Here is a 23,720-nt window from a genome sequence, read left to right as displayed (position 1 = left end):
AGGTCAGACCAGGCATTGAAATGACGCACAGGTATATAAGGAGAACACTCACAAATCACTCTGGCAACCCACAGGACACCATGGACTTGCTGCTGCTCCAACTTGGAACCTGCAGACGACACCAGCGACGGCGCCAGACACCACCAGCACCACAGCATCACCACCACATCAACCAGAAGGCCAGCGCAGAAGAGAGCGCATATATCGACAAGGGGTCAACAATTATTGGTGTCCGAGAAGAAGACATCATAAGATATTACCATTTGAAGCAGGAGTCAATAACCCGGCTGCTCCAAGATATTGCACCCTATATTACAGCGAGATCAGGAAGACAAACCAACATTCCACCCCACACAAAGCTCCTGGCTGTGCTGCACATGCTGGCCCTGGCTCCTTCCAAACAACTGCAGCACTAGTGGGTGGAATATCCCAGTCCTCCTTTTCACAATTCCTGTCTAATGTACTGGATGCCATCATCAGCCTACCTCCTTGCCACATCCTCTTTCCCAACACCCAACAACTCCAGCAGGAGATCAAAGAAGGGTTCTACACCACTGATGGGTTTCCTCACGCTTTGGGTGGCATGGACTGCACACATGTGCAACTTGTCCCACCTGCTGATATGGAACACCTGTACTGCAACAGGAATCATACACGTTCAATAAACGTGCAGGCCATTGTGGACCATAGGGGCCTCTTTAAAAATGTCCAAGCAAACATCTTCAGGCACTCTATCATTAATCAACGTTTCCAGGATGGACTATATGGAAATGCCCTGCTTGTAGGTAAGCCAGCAGACACTACATAACACATACAATGCATAAAACACATGGGCCAAACAATGCACACACCACACTCTGCACACATTGATTTTTATTCATACATTACTGCTCATCAACACATATGCAACATGCATCTCTCCACACATTCAATGCACATCACCCACACATAGGCCCCTATGTACAAGACCCTTGCACTACTAGAGCATCACTTATACTGATGCTCTGGTGGTGCAACACCCAATTTGCATTTACAAGGTGGTTTACATTCATTTTGGTTGCTTAACGCTGTCTTTGCAATGACACACCTTCACACACAACACTTAGGGGCATTATGTAGTGCCCCTGGTGATGTCTTACTGCCATCTTAGAGTCATGTCTATGATGCAAAGGTGGAGGTAAGGTGCCCATACACCTGTGTCACATAACAAAGTAGCAATATGCATGCATTGTGCTACTTAACAAACTATTGTGCCATGTCATGGCTGTGTCAGGCATAGTGAGCACAAGGGTGGCATTCCTAAGCAGGGATGACGGAACGAATTGGCACAGGGAAAATCACTACATCTCACTGTAGTATTGTTTAACCTTAGTACAAATGCCTGCTCAGGGCAGACGTAAAAGTAAACACCAACCAAAATATATGGGTCTCCCTGACCTTAGCTGCACTAGCATATAGATAATAATTTACACAAGTCCAGCTGAAGCACCATAACTGCGTCAAACAAATCGCCTCTGTTTTTGGTAACAAAATCCATGTAGTGCCAGATAGTGAATACTGCATACCCCTGGTGACAGTGTGGTAGTTTAGCAGCGATTAGATTAAGCATTAGCAGAAGACATCTTGTTTTTAGCAACTATTGTGAACATTTCGCGGAAACCATTTTGTATTCATGGCAGCCATTTTCTCTGCCACATGCTGCCATGTGCTCACCATGTGCTCTGTCCTACCTTTCTGTTAACTACTCTTGAAAATATGCCTAGTGACAAGTTATATTTAGCAATTCCCACTTTCGCACATGCCCAGTAAGGTCTGCAGCTGTTAGTCCTTGAAAACTGTTAGCCCCTCCTACCTGTCGACTGTGCATTTCCACATGACCTTATATGTATAGAAGTCTTGCTTCTATAATTGTACCACCTCCTTTTAGCCCCTGCGTGGGTATAAAAGGACCATGCTCTCTCAGTTCAGTGTGCTACTTCAAACATTACCGAAGGGTGCTGTTTGAACTGTAGTACCACCTCATGAGGTTTAATAAACTTTTGTCTTTTATTTCAGTTTCTGTGCCAACTTCTTCCTATGTGGTCTGAGGACTTTGTGCAGAGAAGGGTGAACCCCTTGCACTAGTAGGCCTTGCTGAGGCTTACTTCAACAAATTGGCACCCGAACAGGGACTCATCGATGACTCGGACGCCCAACGGATTGGTCGCGACGAAGGATTGGGATCTCGCTGCGGACGATCAATGCCTGAGGAGACCCGAGTCTTGACAACCACAGCGTTTTTCCCTTCCTTCTGACTTGACCATCCAGGTGGCGCCGGTCCTCGACTGAGATCCTTTCTGTTCATTGGTCATGCAGTGACCATTTGGTCGATTTTAGAACTTGGCAGTTGGAACCTGGACACCCTGTGATTGGTAAGAGCCGTTTTACGGCACTTGCTGTGGGTTTTGATGCCTTTATTTGGTAATGAAGTTTAGCACTAATTACTGTGGCTCTCCTGTTTTGGGTGACTAGTCAATTTGTGTCCTTTGAATTGATATATAAATTGCAATTTATATAGGCAGGTAATGAGGAGAATTTTCTCCAAAATAATTTTGATTTGAACGGCACCTTAAGTGCTACTTTGATTATAATACTGCATATTCTGCACTATTTTTGGCATGCCTGTTTTTAGCACACTTCGTAGGATGTGTTGCTTTTGTAATGGTGCCAATTTGAGACTGGAAGAATCGCAACCGGCACCCCCAGAGGGGACGCCCAATAGAGATATGTATGTTAAATATGGTCTTTCTTCTATAATGTACAGCACATTATGGAATAAATACACTCGTGTGGATCCTGAGCTATGTTGGCCTATGCATGGGTCATTTGATTTGCAAAAGATTGAGTATGTGGAACAATGTATGTGTAAGCGAAGTTCTAGGCAAGATATGTTTGACTGTGTACGAATGTGGGAGAAAGAAGTGCGTGGACGAGTGAAGCGTGAGCAAGCCTTGCTTGAGAAAGAGCAACAGAAGAATGTATATGTGAAAGCATTGGAAATGAGAGAGGAAGAAAGAAATGACTTAAAGGCGATAGAAGAGAAAGAACATAAATTACAGGTAACTGGCCAATACACTGTTAGGCAACCTCTCTATCCTATCCTTAATAAACCGCACGATAATTTTTTAATACTAGATCGCCCTCCATCTCCGTATGTTGTTCCTTCTGCCCCTCATGAGTTAGCTGAGGTCTCCGGTTCAGAGCAACAGAAGATACGAGACAGTCGCTCTATGTTGCCTGCTGACCGAGCGTCTGAGCTTAGATCTATTGCTCGTAAAACAATTCGTAGCGATGTCTCTGCTTCTGAACTTTTAGATAACATGAAAGGGTGGACGGAAAAAGAGCAGCTATATTTTACTGAGGCATTTGGCACAGAAGTTATTGAACTATTTCGGAAATATTCTGATGAGTTAGAGCCCGATGATGCTGCAGCTGATCATAAGCAAATGCGTGATGGTCTTTTTGTTTTCTCCCAGGTGGCTGATGCAATCAGGCATTTGGTGAAATTATGTGTTGCAGCAGACCGTTTGCGAGAGGAAAAAGGGCCGTGGACGTAGTTGCACGGACATCTCAGACCGGCGGGGTGCAAGCTTCCATCTTTGGAACAGATAAGATTATGATATTTCACGCAAAACCAATGCGGGAGGCCGCGCCTTTGTATGTTCCTCCTAAAGGATCGGGTACAAGTGATGATAAAACTTCTGTTGATGCTAAGGGTTATTTCATTTATAATTGGGTGTATACTCCTTGGAATAGGGCAGATGTAATGGCACTTAAAACAGCATTACCTGACCCGCGGAAAAATACAGCGCCTTTTATGAGGAAGTTGAGGGAGCAATTAGTTCTTGTACTATGACTTTGGACAACTTGATTCTTTTGTTTTGCCTGAAGGTGTGGCTCTCATACAATATGTTGATGATATTTTGTTGGCAGCTGATACCCCTGAGCAATGTGAAAAGTGCACTTTGTCCTTACTTTCTTTTCTTGCTTCACACCATCATAAAGTGTCACGAAAGAAATTGCAATATTATAGACCAAGGGTAACCTATTTAGGTCACCTTTTGTCTAAGGAGGGCCGTGCACTTACATCAGATCATATTCAAGCAATTTTAGACACACCAGTACCCTTTACTCAGAAATATGTTCATGCATTCCTTTGTCTTACTTCTTTTTGTAGGCAATGGATATTAGGGCTTTCACACATTGTCAAACCTTTGCTAGCACTTTTGACTTAAGATACTCCAATGCCCCTCCCATGGACAGATTAATGTGAGACTTCTTTCCGGCAGCTACGACAAGCCCTTTGTTCAGCACCAGTGTTAGGTACTTCAGATTACATGAAGCCTTTTGCACTTTACGTACATGAGAAAGATGGATGTGCATTGACAGTTTTAGTGCAGGCACATGGCGATAAGCAGCGTCCCTGTGCATATTTTTCAGCAGTACTTGATCCTGTCGCTTGAGCGTTGCCAAGGTGTTTTCGTTCAGTTGTGGCAACAGCTGTGTCAATACGTCCGAGTGAAGGGATAGTTTTGTCACATAAGCTGTTGGTGTTAATACCCTATGCGGTTGATGCTCTTTTAAATCAAACAAAGACGCAACATTTAACTAGCGCTCGCCTGATAGGATATGAATTGACATTGCCTGATCCTCACATTACACTGAAGAGATGTGCAACACTAAATCCAGTCACTTTGTTGCCATATCCGGTGATTCAGCCTCAGTCACAAGAAACACATGATTGTATATTCCTTACCGAAGAACAGATAAAGGGTTGTATTGATTTACAAGATACACCCCTTCCAGATGTAGACGGGGAATTGTGGGTTGATGGGTCTTGTTTGAAGTTGCCAGACGGTACGACCTCAGATGCATATGCAATCACCACAATACACACGGTAGTGGAGACAGCTCGTATACCACAGAAGTCAGCTCAAGCAGCTGAACTAATAGCTTTGACACGAGCATGTGAGCTTAGTACTGACTTATGTGTGAACATTTATATAGACAGCCGCTATGCTTTTGGAGTGGCTCATGATTTTGGTTTGCTTTGGAAGGAGAGAGGCTTTCTCACATCCCACGGGATGCAGATAATGCACAGAGAATTAGTGCATAACCTCTTGACTGCATTGACATATCCAAAGAAACTAGCTATTGTGAAATGTAGTGCACACAAGAGAGTGACCGAGATGATAGGGCAAGGTAATGCCCTTGCGGACCGCGTAGCACGTGAAACTGCGATGCAGCGAAGTACTTCTTCTATGTATGTAGTGAAGTCACAAGCTGAACGTTGGCTTAATGCTAGACAAGACGTATTAGATATACAGAAATCTGCTTCTGTGAAAGAACTTGAGCAATGGTCTGAAGATGGAGAATTGGAGGATGAGGGCTGTTGGCGGAATAAGCAGATGGATAAATGGAAATTGCCTATAGCTTTTGTACAACCTATGGTTCAGATGGCACATGGGCTGGCACATGTTAGAGCTTTAACAATAACGAAGTTGCTTACCCAAGTTTGGGAGCATCCAGAAATTTCCAGTACAGCTAAGAGAGTAGTACAGTCTTGTTTGATCTGTTTACAATAGAATCCTGGAAAAGGGACACGAACTCCTGCGGGAGGGTTTGCTACACCAACTGCACCTTTTGAAGTTCTACAAATGGATTATATTCGGCTTGAACACTGCAACAATTTAAAGTATGTCTTGGTGGTGGTATGTGCCTTCAGTAAATGGATAGAGGCGTACCCCACAAAGGATAATACTGCCATTACCACAGCGAAGGTTCTTTTGAAAGAATTTTTCCCTAGGTTTGGTGTTTGCAGACTTATAGAATGATAACGGACCTCATTTTGTTGGGGAAGTTATTAAGTATGTCCTGAAAGGATTAGGGATCAAACAGAAGTTCCATGCGGTTTTCCACCCACAATCATCAGGGTTGGTGGAAAGGTATAATGCTACTTTGAAGCTGAAGTTAGAGAAGATACAGGCTTCCACATCCTTAACTTGGGCGGATACATTACCGTTGGCATTATTGTCTATTAGGTCAGTGCCATACTCTTGAATTGGCCTTACTCCCTAAAAAATAGTGTTTGGAAGGCCAATGAACATTTGGAGAGTTCCTAAGCCAAATCCTGTATATGATGTACCTTGTGTCCTGATGAATGATTATTTGGCACAATTAACCGACAATTTGGTTTCTATTCATCAACAGGTTCGAGAAGCACTTCCTGACAGATCTATAGGTGAAGGCCATGAACTCCGACCTGGTGACCAGGTGATGATTAAGTCCTTTGAAAGATCAAGCAGCTTGGAACCAAGGTGGCGAGGCCCAGAACAGGTGCTCCTTGCGACAAGGACAGCAGTTCGAGTGACGGACCGAAAGAATTGGGTCCATAGTACTCACTGCAAGAGAGTGCTACCTACCTTGGTGGAACCTGCTGTGCTGACCGATCATCAAGAGATTTTGACTACGGGGAAAGGCCGTGCTATATCACCTGACGAATCTGCGGAGTTCTTCCCGGACCATACGACTTCTGGAGTGTCGCAATATAATTTGAGACCGAGGAAAGAATGTGAATTATTTTTTTTTTTAACTGGTTGAGCTACTGCCCTGGGTTAGTGAAACGGAGAGCCAATGTGGCAAGGGGGGGGGGGATCAGCCATGCATTAGAGTAGTGACACCCTTCTTGGCCCGTGGTGAAGAAATCAGTGGCTGCCCAGGGATAAGAGCTCCAACAATTGTTTTTAATTAATTTCTGAAAGGGTCGATTATCACTGTTGCTAAAATGAATAACAAACTGATCATTAGTACTATGGGGTTTGTTGTTGTTTTGGTGGTTATAGCAATAATCACCTGGTTTGTTGAAAAGAAGTCTCCTGCTCGTGAGTTTTTTGTTGCCACTACTCCATTACCAGAGGATCACTATTACTTTACGCTTCCCTATCAGGAACAGAAGCACCTTCAATCGTACTTCAATAATACTTTCATTCAGATGTTGCATCATACTCATAATGCTACAAATACTACTAACTGTTGGGTATGTGGAATGATACCTGCGCATCAAAAGAAAGGAGGAACACCTTTCATTCCTCTTCCTTTTTCACACAATGGTTTTTGTCAAGCTTGGTACACGCTTTTGTTTGCATCTGGAAAACGTACAGAGGGCGGACTTTTTTTTTTTCGCCTTAATAAAGTATGCTACCAAGACAACGATGGGTATCCCCAAGCCAAAGGAACTAAATGGGAATGGGAAGAGTATCAACCGTACAATGTTTCAATAACATATGTCTTCACAAATATAAGAGACTCTGACAAGAAAGAACAATTTGTGATTTCTGTTACAAAAACTAAAGCAGATTTATGTATATGTAGCATTGGGCGAATTCCAGTGGGGATAAGCAATTGTACCTTGATTTTAATTATTGAGGGTGTAAATAATAGTAGTTTTACAGCTTCACATAATACATATTTTGTTTGTGGTAACTATGGATATTACCAACTACCTGCTGGGTGGTCAGGTGTGTGTAATGATTGCAATATTTTTCCCATGCTATATTTGTATTCAGTGTGGTCCAATGTTCTGCTCCATGTGTATTACTGCTTGTATGTCTACCAAAAGAAATATTACAGAAATGAAAGCACAACACATGTTAGTAAAGGAAATAGCTGAAATGATGAGCATAAATATACAAGATGAATATTTAGATTATCCCAGAAAGACTAATGTCTTCAGCTAATGCTGAAAGGGTCGTCTGTGGTAGTTTAGCAGCGATTAGATTAAGCATTAGCAGAAGACATCTTGTTTTTAGCAACTATTGTGAACATTTCGCGGAAACCATTTTGTATCCATGGCAGCCATTTTCTCTGCCACATGCTGCCATGTGCTCACCATGTGCTCTGTCCTACCTTTCTGTTAACTACTCTTGAAAATCTGCCTAGTGACAAGTTATATTTAGCATCTCCCACTTTCGCACATGCCCAGTAAGGTCTGCAGCTGTTAGTCCTTGAAAACTGTTAGCCCCTCCTACATGTCGACTGTGCATTTCCACATGACCTTATATGTATAGAAGTCTTGCTTCTATAATTGTACCACCTCCTTTTAGCCCCTGTGTGGGTATAAAAGGACCATGCTCTCTCAGTTCAGTGTGCTACTTCAAACATTACTGAAGGGTGCTGTTTGAACTGTAGTACCACCTCATGAGGTTTAATAAACTTTTGTCTTTTATTTCAGTTTCTGTGCCAACTTCTTCCTATGTGGTCTGAGGACTTTGTGCCGAGAAGGGTGAACCCCTTGCACTAGTAGACCTTGCTGAGGCTTACTTCAACAACAGGAGGGGCAAGGAGTATGTATTAAGTAGGTGCCTTTGGAGAAATACACAACATCCCAAGAACATGGCTCTTAGTGTGGAAGGTGTGTGCAATGGGTGTTGATGTGGGTCGTCCATTCACAAACCCATTGCAATTATACTTTTGCACAACCCATATTTATGGAGAACTAGTAACACATGCTGCATCTAAAATGTTTACTTAACCCTATAGATGGCATTACCATGGTGCAGCCAACATAAGTACCTAATGTCACTATAGTAATACTATCCTCCTATGCCAGATGCATACTGCCCCTAGTGCCACTGGAGCATCACTTTTCATGGCGCTCTGGCGGTGCTAACCACTGCTCCATGTTTACAAGGAGGTGTAACGCCACTTTTTGTGGCTTTATGCTTCCTTGTTAATATGGGCCCCTCCGATGCAGTATTCTGTTACAGAGGGGCGTGCAATGGGTGTTGCAGTGGGCGTTCCACCTCAACATCCATTGCTTTTGACTCTGCCCCAGATTTAGGAGAAATCCTAAATCTGTGTCAGCGCCAAAAAATAACGCCATCCCACGGGTGGTGTTAGCACAGGAACTGAGGAGGAATGCTTTATTCCTCCTTGTTTTTTGCTTTTTCTATGTGTGTACATAGAAGAAGCTAAATTCCATGAATGATTGTGGATGTGCAGGATGGTGTCCCTTCCTGCATATAAACAATCATTCCAAAATGAGCCTTTGGTACTTCTATGGGTGCTGCATTTTGCAGCACACATAGAAAGGCCAAATCACTATTATAGATTGTTTATGTGGAGGAAGGAACACCTTCCTGCATATAAACAATCTATCCCGTCAACGCAGACACCCTTGCACTATGGTGGAAGGATGCCTGTGTTGGCACAGGTAGCTTAATTCAGCACCGGCGCAGGGGGAAATGCAGAGTTGCGCCTAATTCCTATAAATACGGCGCATCCTTGCATTTCAAAAGTGGCACAGCACTGCTATTTTTGTGGCAGCACAATGCTGCAACCTTTGGCATAAATCAGGGCCTAAATATCCATCATTGCTTGGTCATGTGCAGAAAGAACCATCTCACAGCCACAACACATACATCTGTGCACCATAGTGCAATGGTGCACATGTAGCAACTTGAGACCTGACTCTGTGCCAGTGCAGGGGCAGACAACAGAAATTTTGAGGCATATTTAAGAGCCTCGAGTACCACCGGAGTGTTACTTTTTGTGACACTCCGGTGGCGCTAAGCACTGCTCCATAATTACAAGGAGGTGTAACTTAACTTTTTTGTGGCGTTATGCCTCCTTGTAAACATGGGCCCCTCCGATGCAGTTTTCTACATCAGAAAGGCGTGCAATGGATGTTGCATTGGGCATTCCACTGCAACAACCATTGCTTTTGATGCTGCCTCAGATTTACAAGCTGTCTTAAACCTGAGAAGTGCCAAAAACTAACGCCACCCCAGGGGTGGCATTAGCATGGCAAAACAATGCTTTTATTACTCCTTGTGTTTTGCTTTTTAATCATTCTGAAGCACACATAGAAGAGGCAAAATGCCATGGATGACTGTTTTCATGCAGGAAGGGACACCTTCCTGCACATAAACAATCATTCAAAATGACGCTTTGGGACTTAGACGGTCATTCTGAGCGCGGCGGTCGGCGGGCGTCGCCCGCCAAGCAGTTCCCGCCGAAAGACCGCACCGCGGTCAAAAGACCGCGGCGGTCATTCCGGCTTTCCTGCTGGGCCGGCGGGCGACGGCCAGAAGACCGCCGGCCGGCCCAGCGGGACAGCCCCTTCAACAATGAAGCCGGCTCGGAATGGAGCCGGCGGAGTTGAAGGGGTGCGACGGGTGCAGTGGCACCCGTCGCGATTTTCACTGTCTGCTAAGCAGACAGTGAAAATCTTTGTGGGGCCCCCAGGGGCCCACGGCACCCGTTCCCGCCATCCTGGTTCCGGCGGTGGACACCGCCAGAAACAGGCTGGCGGTAAGGGGGTCGGAATCCCCATGGCGGTGCTGCAAGCAGCGCCGCCATGGCGGGTTCCCTGGGCCAGCGGGAAACCGGCGGGAAACCGCCGGCTCCCCTTTTCCGACCGCGGCTTTACCGCCGAGGTCAGAATCGCCCAGGAAGCACCGCCAGCCTGTTGGAGGTGCTTCCGCCGCACTCCGCCATGGCGGTCATGGACCGCCAAGGTCAGAATGACCCCCTTAGTACCAAATCGCCATTATAGATTGTTTATGTGTTGGAAGGAACACCTTCCTGCACATAAACAATCTGTCCCCTCAACGCAGACACCCTTGCACTGTGGTTCAAGGATGCCTGCGTTTGTGCTAGGCAGCTTATTTCAGCTCCAATGCAGGGGGAAATGCAGGGGTGCACCGTATTGCTATAAATACGGCGCACCTCTGCATTTCCAACATGGAGCAGCGCTGCTATTTGTCGCGCAGCACTGATGCTACAGGGCCTCGTAAAGCAACTGCAGACATTGCAATAGATCTGAACCCACAGTGACACACTTTGCATGTTGTCCACACATACACATGCATGTCTGGCCAACAATATGGATAACAGCTCTGTGTGCAAAAGAGGTGTACAATTTACCAGGTGGGTGGGGGCATTCAGCACACAGGGCACAACACCTTTCTCATGACACACATAACACAAACTAGGAGTAAAGTCACACAGCATGGCTCATTGGCAGGTCCAATGTTACTGGACACATTTACAAGTATCTGCAACATCACACATCCCACATGGGTAATCTGACATGACACACAATTCACACTGTCAGCAAGCCCCTAAGCCTTTATCCATGACAGGAAGGTATCATACTCAACTAAAATCATGCTTGGAAATAGCAAACCACACAATGGCAGAAGCAAGTTTGTATCTCTATTTCACAAACACATACTTAGCAATGACAGTCTGTACAAATCACAAGGGCAATTCTGACACAGTCTCTCCTATTCCATTGCAGCTGATCAAGATTATGCAATTCACTCCTGGGTGATAACACCCTAAGTAAATCCACAGACTGACAGTGAGAAGACCTACATTGTGGCACATGTCCGCACCAGGAACGTAGTTGAGCAAACATTCGGCATGCTTAAAGCAAGATTCCGATGTCTCGGGGGAGAGGCTGCTGTACTCACCTCCACTAGTGTGTAAGATGATTGTTGTGAGTGCAACTTTGCTCAATGTATGTGTATAGACTATTTTCCCCTGGGATGAACAGTTGGAGGAACCCAGGGAGGAGGATGAGGAATGATGACCCACCTCAAAAAGGGAATGGACCTCATACCAGTGCTGGGGCACACAGAGGTGCCCACATTGTTGACAATTTCTTCTTCTGAAGTCATTCATTAATATGCCATCTTCAACCTACTTGTGAATAAATGACTAACCACACAAGTGTCTTAGAGTATTTGTAACATGTAAATACAAAAGCTAACCATACATATTTTGGAAAGTGAGACTATGCCAAAACAGTATGAAAAGAAGTAGAAACACACTCAGGAAGACTGTTTGACTACAAACAAAGCAATGAGAATGGATTCGGTGTGTGTCATGTTTGCTATGTCAGTTTCACATACATGTTGAATTGAAACATATGTTACATGGGTATGTTGGCTTGAATTATTTTAGTAGTCACAATGGTACTCCTTGTAATTAACGTTATCCAGATGTTACCCCCTTGTATGACAAGATAAGTCATTGCCCGCAACAGTTGGTCAATGCCAGCAATGTGACAATGCAATTTCTTCATGTCCCAATCACATGAGAAAAATCATAAAATATCCATCAGTGACACACACATGCATGGCAAAAAGTCTATAATATACAGAGGACAAAGCACCAGTATGTTTAGGTCTGTCCCACTCAAATTTCTAATCATCTCTCATGTATCTCTAAAAATGTTGTAGCATCCCTCATTCCCTTGACAAAATCCATGTGTCAGTCTGGATACAGACCTATGTACAAATGCATGTTTGTACCATAACTGTCAGGAGTACACATACAGTCCATCCACACTCATTGTGCATCTCACAAAGGATGTACACAGAAGCTGTGTGTGTGCCCATGTTAAACACACTTATATTGAAGGACAGCTGAAACACTTCTGTACTAAACTGGCACAGTCACTTTGTGGAGGTGACTTAGAGACAACATAGTGCTGTGGCAGGAGTCCAGAGATGTGTGGGTGACACTCCACCATCCTGCACACAATAGATCATCAACAATTAATATTGATGTCCCTGTAGCAAACTCTAGTGTCATTGCCAAATATTACATGGAAAAGAGATACAGTGACATTCATTAAGGGCTGGACAGTGAGAATGAGGACGATGAGTGCATAATACCACTTGTCAAAACCCTGCCAGCTATTTGGCAATCGAGGCCTAAAGAACACTATCAGACTTCTTCATGAGGGAATGTCTACACAATACCAACTTATCAATCAACAATACAAAGTTATACGTATATAAGACCATAAACATAACCACACATATTGTGTAGGCTACTTGTTATCCCAGTCACACTGTCTGCTAGTCCACCAGTGTGTTTTGTCCAGCCAAAACAATTATGAGTGGCACATGTTGAAACTGAGAACATTTGTACCCTGGGTCTACTGACATGTTCTTGTCCCACTATCTACCAATGGAGTGCCAAAATACAGAAGGCTAAAATAGAAATATGAATCGCCATACCAAGTAAATAAGAGTTCAATCCTGACAGAAATCTCCTTTGAGCCCCTAGTTGATAACAGGGCAAGGATGACAGAAATTCCATGTAAGTCCCTAGTAAAGATTTGAGCAAAGCTGACCTCTACATCCTGCAAGACCCTAATAGATAATAGGGCAGGAGAGTGTAGAAAGACATTTTGAAATCTGCATGTGTATGTTCACTGATGTATAGCGACCCATCCCTGTCTGATTACAACTCTGCCATGCGTAGTGTATGCTAGAGGAAAGTTCCGAGTTAAAATACATTGGCCCTCATTACAACCCTGGGGGCTGTTCTGACGATTGCGCCGCCAACCGGCTGGTGGTGCAATCCTGCTAATGAGGGCGCAGCGGAAGCGCCGAGGTCGCACTGCTGGGACCGGCGGTTTACCGCCACGTTGGTCCTGGCGGTTGTAATCCCCCAGGGCAGCGCTGCTTGCAGCGCTGCCCAGTGGATTACGAGTCCCCTTCCCGCCAGCCTTTTCATGGCAGTAGGAACCGCCATTAAAAGGCTGGCGGAAAGGGAAGTCGCTGGGCCCCGTGGGGCCCCATGGAGCTTTTCACTGTCTGCATAGCAGACAGTGAAAAGCGCAACGGGTGCAACTGCATCCGTCGCACTGCCACAACACCGCCGGCTCCATTTGGAGCCGGCTCCCGTGTTCCGGCCGATATCCCCGCTGGGCCTGCGGGCAGAAACTAGGTTTCCGCCCAGCGGGGATCTCTTAATGGCCACCGCAGGAGCGCGGACGCACGGCGGTTACAACTTGGAGGGCAGCAATGTGGGCCATAGTGAGGATTTGTGTTGTTAAGTTGTATGTTGAAAATACATTGTCACAAACTGTGACCTTACTATCTCCCCCAGGTGCCTCTGGCTCTGTGTGGCCCAGAATTGTAAGCATGGCCAAAATCAATGATGCATCATAGCTCATGGTGTGTGGGGAAACCACCCTTAACACTTAAAAACAATAGCAATGTATCTAAAGAGTGTAACATGTTAGTCACTCATATGAGCAAAGATATTGTGCTAAAGTATGACTATGAGTCAAGAATGCATCACGAAGATTGTAGCACTGTTATCCAAGACATACCCCCCATAGTAGGCGGAAGACATCACACATGAAGAACACAAACAAAGTACATACATGGCATAATTAAGACATCCATGGCACATGTCTGTCGTAAACATTACCACATTTCCTGCATGAGGAACTGTACACCATCCTTCTTGCATGACAGGCTGATGTCTTCTTATTTGGACACACATTAGAGTAACACACAAATGCAGTGTCATAGGGATGGGTTAGGTGACCACGATCTAGGTAAAGTCATATGCATTCCAGGATATACTTTTATCATGTGAGTAAACATGTTGAACACATGGGCTATCTATCATAAGCTGAGTGGCTACATTAATAGTGGTAATGTCCTATCTGTGTGGTCAGATCCCAAAAATGCATGAACCTCCACTTACAGACACATTCAGAAAACATGTTGTAGACATGGGAAGACAGGTAGGTGTGAAATAGTGAAGCCCCAGTCAAACAAGTGGCTTGACAATTTGATCACCACACTTAATAAGACAATACAATTCAAGCAACACCACCCCTTTCATGACAGCTTGTTGTGGTATTGGCCACATTCCATGGTGAGTCCATGCAAACCCTGGGTGTGAACTAATCAATGGTCTAAGGTTACCACACATAGGGCCATAATCTCAATAAACTGAATGCTTTGGTTATAATTTCTAACTGTCATCAGATTGCAATGTGACCACCATACCACACAATGGTAGCACGGTATTCCAAATACAGTACTCCATGGCATTCTTTAGCACAGCTATGACAAATACGATGGACGTAGTGGCGGCGCTTTGCTGGACTGACACCCAAAACTATTTCATTAGCCTATGAAAGATAAGGAGAAACCATAGTCAATAGCAGTAGCAACAGTCTTATGCCTGCTGTGCTCATCTGTTACAAAATGTGGAAAAGAATGTTGCAAAGACAGCTGGTTACTTTCACATTGCTATAGCTACTTGGTATCCCTGTAGAGGTGTGTCGATCTTGCACATATCATACCTTGCACAGGTAGGATGTGTCACAATGGGTTTAAAAAGGGGCACAATGCTAGCTTAGAGCCACTCTAAACATATATGACTCATGGTGAGGCCCTGTTTAGTGCCACCGGTATGTAAAATTGTATGACAAAACATGGGCACAAATGTGCACAAAGACCTTTAAATGTACCACAAAGTACCCACATAAGGCCACCCTATGCAGCTAACATTGACATGACTCATGTGAAATCAGAACATTGCACATGTACACTTACAAGACATACCTTAGACACATGGAAAGAGAGCAGGATGCTGATCTGACATATCCACTAGTAACACAACACTACACATGACTCTTTAAATTGAAAAAAATATTTCCCTAATACAGCATAAATTTTAGCAAATTTAACATGCATTGCGTCAAAAAAACCAATGCATTTCATTTATGCGTCAATAGTTTTTGCATTAGGTCTACTAAAAATTATGCATGCCATGCAATGCGTTGAGACTGTCTAATGTTGTCTTGACATACACATTTGTTTCGCATCAAAAAACTACGCATTCTAAAAAATGTTATGCATCATCACAGGAAGTGAGTTAACGAATCTACCAAGCACCCCAGGAACTGAAAAATTAGGCCCAAATTTAAGAAAGGCATAGCGCCACGTATTGCCACATTAGCGTCATTTTTTTTAATGCTAATGTGGCATTAGGTTAGCAAAAACGATGTGCCAAATTTACAAATTGGTGCAATGCACGCATTGCGCCACTTTGTAAACCCTTGTTCCACATTATGCTTCCTCCAGGCATAATGTATGCAAAGGGGTCATTCCTCCATTAGGAGGCCCCCAAAAAATGGTGCAGTGGAATCTCTGAGATTCCATTGTGCCATTTTTCTCGTCATGCTCAGTGCAGGCGTTAAATTGAGGCACACCATAGTTCATAATGGGCCTCTATGTACTTTTCAGGATCAGCATCAAAAATGTTGGCACTAATCCTACAAAGTACCACAATAGCATCAGAAACTATGACGCTATTGATCCTAACATGCGCCATGGTGCACTGTATCATTAATACGGCGCACACATGGTGGCATTGGGGGGGCGTAATGGGGCAATGGGGCGCAAGAAAAGTTGCGCTTCATGTAATGAAGTGCCACTTTTCTTAAATCTGGGCCTTACTTTCACTTTTTCTTACAGTCATGACTGCAAAATTACTTTCACTTTGTCTTGGTTCCCTGCCATGCAGAGTCCTCACGAATGCGCCCATCTTGGAAGCGCTAATAGGGTAGGGGAGGTAAACCTTCCTGCACAAACACAATCAAGAGAGAATGCAGCACACAGAGAAAGAGATAGAGTAAAAAACGGGGAGCAATAGATAAATTAGACACATAGAAATCTGACAAATTCCCTGAGTTGTAAATCTGGGAATGCGTAAAATTCCTTAGTGTTCCATGAGTGTTGCTGTGGGAACACCCACAGTAAGAAACATGATGCTCCGGTGCCACAATGTGCTGCTAGGGGCTTGTAAATCTGCCCTTAAGTGTCTGGCCAGAGGGATATCCTTACTTCATTGCCATATGGCAAAGTATGAACCACTGCATAATTTAATTATCATGGTCCAGATAGTGTCCAGGATGTGATGTAATTACAACTGACACACAAGGTACATCATTATCCAGTGCTGTTTCAGGATCACTGTGCAGATGTGGTGAGGGACATGCATATACCTACATATGAGGTGGTGGTGCTGAGTGCTGTAATGCACCACTATGAGCATAGTTTAGGACACATATATGACCAATGGGCAATATAGTGTGCTGAAACAGGTTAGTCTAGGACTATGCATCTAATCATGGCACAGCTCTCCAGGTACGGACCTGTGTCATTATGTGAGTAGTGTCATCATCCTCTGTGTGACATGACTGACTGCCCCACTTTACAATGTCATATACAATGTCTGGCACTATCTGTTTTTAAAATAGGCTATGTGTCCTGACATCTGTCCTTGCCATATGTGGCTCAGTAGTGAGACCACATTTTCCCTGCAGTCCTTCCTCAGATGAGTTTGTTACATGTCAACGGGTCTGAGGTTAGTTGTGCACGCATGAGGAACATTGATGAGCAACACAACATGATGAGTATGACGTTGCATTGTCACATGGTTGATGTGTATGACGACCTTAGTAAATGGTGACCTGGTCCTTCAATTATTCTCAAAGATGGGTCAAAGTAATCATGCTACAATAGCCAGTCTTGTTGCCGTGGAGATGGGCAATGTGGAGTTCACGGTTGGGATTCAGATGTATGTCCCCCCTGCCCTTCAGAATGTTATGTAGATTTGTGTTAGCCAACAAGTTATTACTGCAGACGGTGTATGCATTGAATCTGTATAGTTCTATTTCATTAAAAATACAATTGACTGACATTTCCAAATCATGTTGCAGCTGCTAACATAAATATATCACAGAAGCGTGAGTTTGCAAAGAGGGCCGAGAGGTACTGCTACATCAAGCAAGTCGCCAAGGGGTGCTGGAGAATGTAGAGGAGATAATTACCATGTGCATACCCGGGGCCTGGAAAGCCTTCCCTCAAAGGGGGCCAACAAAGGGTGCATCCACTACCACCACCCACACAGCAGCAAGGCCTGTGGCTACAGGCAGTGCCACTTCTTCAGGGGCAGGGCCTTCCACCTCGGCACTATCAAAAATATAAGATTTCAAGGTTGAAGCACCAGAATGGACAAATGTTGATTTTGAGAAAACTCGTTTACACAGACTTGTGGCTGTCCCTTCCAATTTACAATGTGCATATATATAGTTGGGTTATGTAGTTAGTTAGGGTTGGGTAAGTTAGGATAGAGTAGATTAGTTTACTACTTTGTTATTGTTTTTCTATCTTAGGGTTGAAGGGTATAGGATTTTTATTTTAGTATATTTTTTTTAGGAAGGGGTGATGTTTGTGTATGTGTTCATATAAAAAAATGAGAAAAAAAAAATCTACAAAAAATATATTTTTGTTTAGGCCATATGTTAGGTAGTCGATGTGTAGCTTTAGTAACTGTTGTCCTTGTCATTACATGTGTAATAATGGGCATAAGGTGTTGATGTTTATCATGTGGCATCATATGTTTAGGATAAGTAGTGATAACTTAAGTTAGACATAAATATGTTAGGCACAGGATAGTGTAGTGTAGAATAGTTTAGGGTAGTTAGTTTAGTATTTTTAGACTTAGTTTTATGGTTCACTAAATATCCTTTTCGATTTGTAATATTTGGTCTATATTTTGATCTGTTGTTTAGGTGGTTACTTGATTGCACAGTTCATGTTAGGCACATTCTTTTGTAATTAATAGTCATTTTACGTGTGTGAATATGTGAATGCCCTGTAGTCAGGTTCCTGTTAGGTTACCAATCATTCCATATTTGCAGTTCCAGAGATTTTTCAGCTATGTACGTGACACTCTCGATGGGCATGGTGACACATCCCAAAAGCAGGTAATCTTACAGCATGTCTCTGTATTTTCAAGTAATGTGACTTGTATTGTCATTATGTTGCTGTATTTGCCCTCCCCCTAAAACTAGGTTTTGTTAGTGTGTCACTCATGACTTTCCCTCACATTCGTGCACATGCATCATTTATGTATAATGTCAATGCTTTTCCTGTTGCTATTATCCTTGCTAGGCCCAAGTCACTTTTGTTGTGATTGCTGTCAGCTATCACAATACATGCATGATAAATGTCAAATGCCATGCTTAGCAATACAGGTTCAACTTGCTTATTCACATAGCTATCATCAGTCACCTCATTCATGTTGCAGTCAGTTTGTGTGTGACTTTGTGTATGTCTCATAGTAACACATATCGGTTAGCCAAGTACTCAGGGACATAAAGACAAGACTCTAGCACCACTAGAGCATCTCTTTTTGTGTTACTCCAGTGACACTGTGCCATTTCACTATATGCTAAGGTGGCATACAACCACTTTCCCCCAATGCATGATTTCTGTTGCAGAGGGACATGCAATGCGTGTTGCTGTGGCCTTACCCATGCAACACCCATAGCATTTGGTACTGCCTCATACTTAAAATGAAATGTAGACCTGAGGCAATGCTGAAACTATGAAGTTAACCCAGGGGTGTGGTTTGCATGGCGCAACAGGGAGGGATACAAATATTAAGGTTAGTTTGTCTAGGTGTTTGTGTGCTGCATTTTGCCAATTACATAATATTAGCAAGGAGCTTTTACTATTAGTATATGTGGAGGGAGGGACACTTCCTACTCGTAGACATTCGATCCCTGCAATGCAAACACATTTGCTGTATGGTGCCAGTGTGCTGCATTGGACAGCTGCTCATGCACTAGTGTTAGTCAAAATACATGTTTGGACATTATCCTACTACATACAGTACTTACCAACATTTTAGTTATGTAGCATCTCAGTTCATCGATATTGCTTGCGGAACCATGCTGCCCAAAGTTTTTAGGTATGTAGGTCCCTCAGTGTATAGGCTTCCCATAATGCATAAAGTTAACAAAGTTACTGCCTCAGAAACAGAATCAAGACATTTGGGAGCATATGTCAGAGCCCCTAGCACCATTCCAACACCACATTAGCGTCATTTGTTTAACACTAATGTGGCGTAAGAAGGCCAAAAGCGCTGCAGCATATTTACAAAGTGGCGCAATGCATGCATTGTGCCACTTTGTAACCCTTTGCGCTACATTATGCATGGCACAGGGGGCGTTCCCCCGTCTAGGGGTGCCCAAAAATTGGTGCAAGGAAATCTAAGAGATTTCTATGCACCATTTATTTCAGCACTTTTAACGCCTGCTCAGATCAGGCATTACAAGGAGGCTTCCATTGGTTACAATGGGCCTCTGGGTGCCTGAGGCAGTGATGCAACCTGATGTGTGCTGTTTCCTGACCCACCCATAGTAAGATGCATCCTCCTCTCATGCATCAGGTTGCATCACCGTCTTAGGGGTGGCATTGTAGAGAACTGCATATGACTGACATTGGTGTGGGCCCTTATATTCCATCTTTCCCTTGCGCGCTGCAATTAGCAACAAGTATTGGAAGTGGCATAAACCATTCCTGACTGTTGATGTAGCAGGATTTGTCCATTCCTGCACATGTGCAATCATACCATGCAAAACAGGCACCCCTACACCATGCTGAATGTGTGCCAGTGTTGGTGTTAGGCAGCAGTAAGTGCCCCAGTACCAAGGTTAATAAAGGGTTTCATTGTAGATTAGTGACAACTACACATTCCATCACATTCACGATGAAGCAGCACAGCACAGCAGGGTGGTCTGCTGTACTGCACTGCATCATTTCATCATATATGGGTGACAATGGCCAGCATTTCCCAGAGATTGACTGCAAATTGCTTTAACTGGCAATACTTTTTATGTTACACTCCAGTGGGGAAGAGTGCCAGTCCATATTTCCTAGTTCAAGGAAGGCACCATGTATGGCTTTTGATTGCCTGGTGTTATGTGCCCCTTTCATACCTCACACAGCAAGTAGGTGTTATTCCATGGCCCAGATTTAAGAAAAGTGGTGCTTTATGTCATGAAACGTCACTTTTCTTGCGGCCCATTGCACCCCCCCTGATGCCACCATCTGTGCGATTTATATAACATACGGCGCACAATAGTGTCATCATTTTTTACGCTATTGTTGTACTTTGCAGGATTAGCGCCAAAAACGTTGGCACTAATCCTGCAACCTAAATAGAAGCCCATTAAAAATAATGGTGTGCCTCCTTTTAATGCCTGCTCTGTGCAGGTGTTAAATATATTGCTCAAAATGGAGCAGTGGAATCTCATAGATTACACTGTGCCATTTTTGTGTCCCCTCCTAACCGGGGAATGCCCCCCTCGCATACATTATGCCTGGAGCACACATAATGTGGCTCAAGGGTTTACAAAGTGGCGTAGTGCGTGCATTGCATTACTTTGTAAATATGGTGTGGAGTTTTTGCCACACTATCGCCACATTAGCGTAAACAAATGATGCTAATGTGGCGATAGTTAGCACTAGGCCCTTCTTAAATTTTCCCCATGTGTGTTGCTGGGGTTGTTCACACAAAACACACATGTAACCCACCCAACTTCTGTATCCTTCCCTGATATTCATGCCTGGGAATACTGCAGTTTCATTTACCACCTCAGGGTTAGCGTAGTAGTGACATGGAGATGAGTGTAATCTTTGTCCTAGTAAAGTAATGTTACGTTATGTGCTGCATTGTGCATCCCACATAGGGGCATGTCTACAAGCCCCTAGTGGCACACTGCGCCCCCAGAAAATAACTTTTCTTAACGCTCCAGTGGTGCAGTGTGCCATTCCATATTTACAAGGCCACAGAAAGCAACCTTGCATGGCTTTTCATGGCCTTGTAAATATGGGCCCTTTCACGCATATAACCCCATGAAAGGTGCATTCCATGGATGTTGCTGTGGATGTTCCCACAGCAACACTCATGGACCGCTAAGAAATCTTACGCATTCCCAGATTTACTACTCTGGGAATGCATCAGATTCGTATGCCACTTCAAAGGTGGCTGAGAGGCGACGCAACAGGGATAAATATCTTTATTTCTCCATAATTTTTGCTCTTTCTATGTGTGCTGCATTATGCAGCACACGTAGAAATAGGTATATCTCTCTCTTGATGGTTTTTGTGCAGGAAGGTGTATCTTGATGCCCAACGGCAATCATCTCCAATTCACAGGCACACTTCAGCATGGTGCAAGTGTACCTGCGTAGGCACTTAGCAGCTAATATTGCACCAGATTTAACAGTAATGCCAGAAATTCTCCATATGTTGAGTTAATGTTACATTTTCGGCCTATCTCAGTGGCGGTAGGGGCTTGTAAATATGCCCCTATTTTCCTTCTGAACTTGAATTTGCACAAATATTTCTGACTCGTTTTACATGTACTGTTAGGATTTTAACTGTTTTATAATGCTTGCAGATGTATGCAGTTTGAATGCAAATTATTTTCTATACAGGACTGCAATAACACGACGAGACGACATGCTCTCCATGCATCTTTTTGATCGTGCTGAGTCAAGAACATGCATAGTTCCCATCACTGGGCAGGGGGGGCATTCGAGGTTTCTGTCTATTATTTGTTCTTTATGTTCTTCTTCTTGTGCAATTAGACAAATAGGAATGCATTGTATGTAATTTTCTACGTATGGAAGATCACAACGTGTAATATACAGTGATTCAATAAAGTTAATATGAAGTCTTTTAATCTGATTTTTATCATATACGTTTATGGCCCATTGCCGAAATAAAGTAGCATTACCCTCTGTTCCTAGTCCATAAGTGTGTTGTATGCATACAATGGCCAAGTTGTGTTAAACATTTTTGTTCTCCCTCTTTACCAGGCTGCTTTTATTCATGCCGTTGTGACGGGTGTAAAATCCCCCACAGCTCTAAAGTGGAGAGTTGGGGGGGGAGGGGGGGCATGTAGGCTGCTGAATTATTTATCAGTCTGCAGCTTTTAGCTTTCTATTCGTTAGTTATAGTATTTCGTTAAACATGGCACACTACTTTATTTTTTCTTTTGTTTCGTCTCCTTGTTATAACTTTTTCCTTCCTTTTGTAGTTATAACTTCTTTTTTATTTCGTTTGATCATAACTTTTCCACAAGTGTCCTCAAATGCACATGTTTATTACCATGCTTTTCTAAGACATTTGTTAGCACACCATCTCCCGATTATGTTTCTCCCTCTCTTGTTTTAGCTGGTACAATTCCTTATTTGGTTTGGAGTCCTGCTGCTTGGGACATGGTTGTAATGTGCTGCTTTTGGTTTAACACTTGATTGGCAAACTCGTTTTTTTATCATTTAGAGGGTGCTGTATAAAACTCACTGGATACTTCAAAGATACATTTAGCCTCTGTTTTTTTGTACCCCCCATTCACGTATCTGACTGCATTTAACTACTCTTAATTGTTCCTTTAATTATTTCTGCTCTGATCCAATATCAAAGTTCTTGTAGTTATCTTTGTTATCGGGATGAAGAAATGAAGAAACAACACAATTCTGGTTGGCAATATAGTATGTGTTTCTATCAAGTATGGCGGGAAGGACAGATCAGCTCTGGGACTGAATCCGCATTCAAACTGAAACTTTACAGACTGTGGGCCTTATTACGACCTTGATGGAGTAGTTTCCTCCATCACAATGTGACAGATATACTGTCCGCCGTATTACGATCTCCATTAGATATTATGTGCTCATAATACGACGGAAGGGATATCCGCCACATTTGTAATGGAGGAAAACCCCTCCGTCAAGCCTGCATTAAATTAAGGCCCACTGTCTTATATAGACTCGAACCACAATGTAAGCTTTTTCATTGCTTGGCATGCATATTAATTAAAGCACCTGCTTAGTACACTGTTATCTCTACTAATATCAGCACAAAGCAATAGTTTCCTGCAAAACATCTAACCACATGTTACAAGAATACAACTGTTGTGCACCTGCAAAGGATACATTTTTGCTAAGAAGCACAGTGTCTGCTAGTCTCACACTCGGAAGTATATCAACATGG

Source organism: Pleurodeles waltl, chromosome 9 (genome assembly GCF_031143425.1).
Source record: "Pleurodeles waltl isolate 20211129_DDA chromosome 9, aPleWal1.hap1.20221129, whole genome shotgun sequence".
NCBI lineage: Eukaryota > Metazoa > Chordata > Amphibia > Caudata > Salamandridae > Pleurodeles > Pleurodeles waltl.
This window is presented reverse-complemented; position numbering follows the sequence as displayed.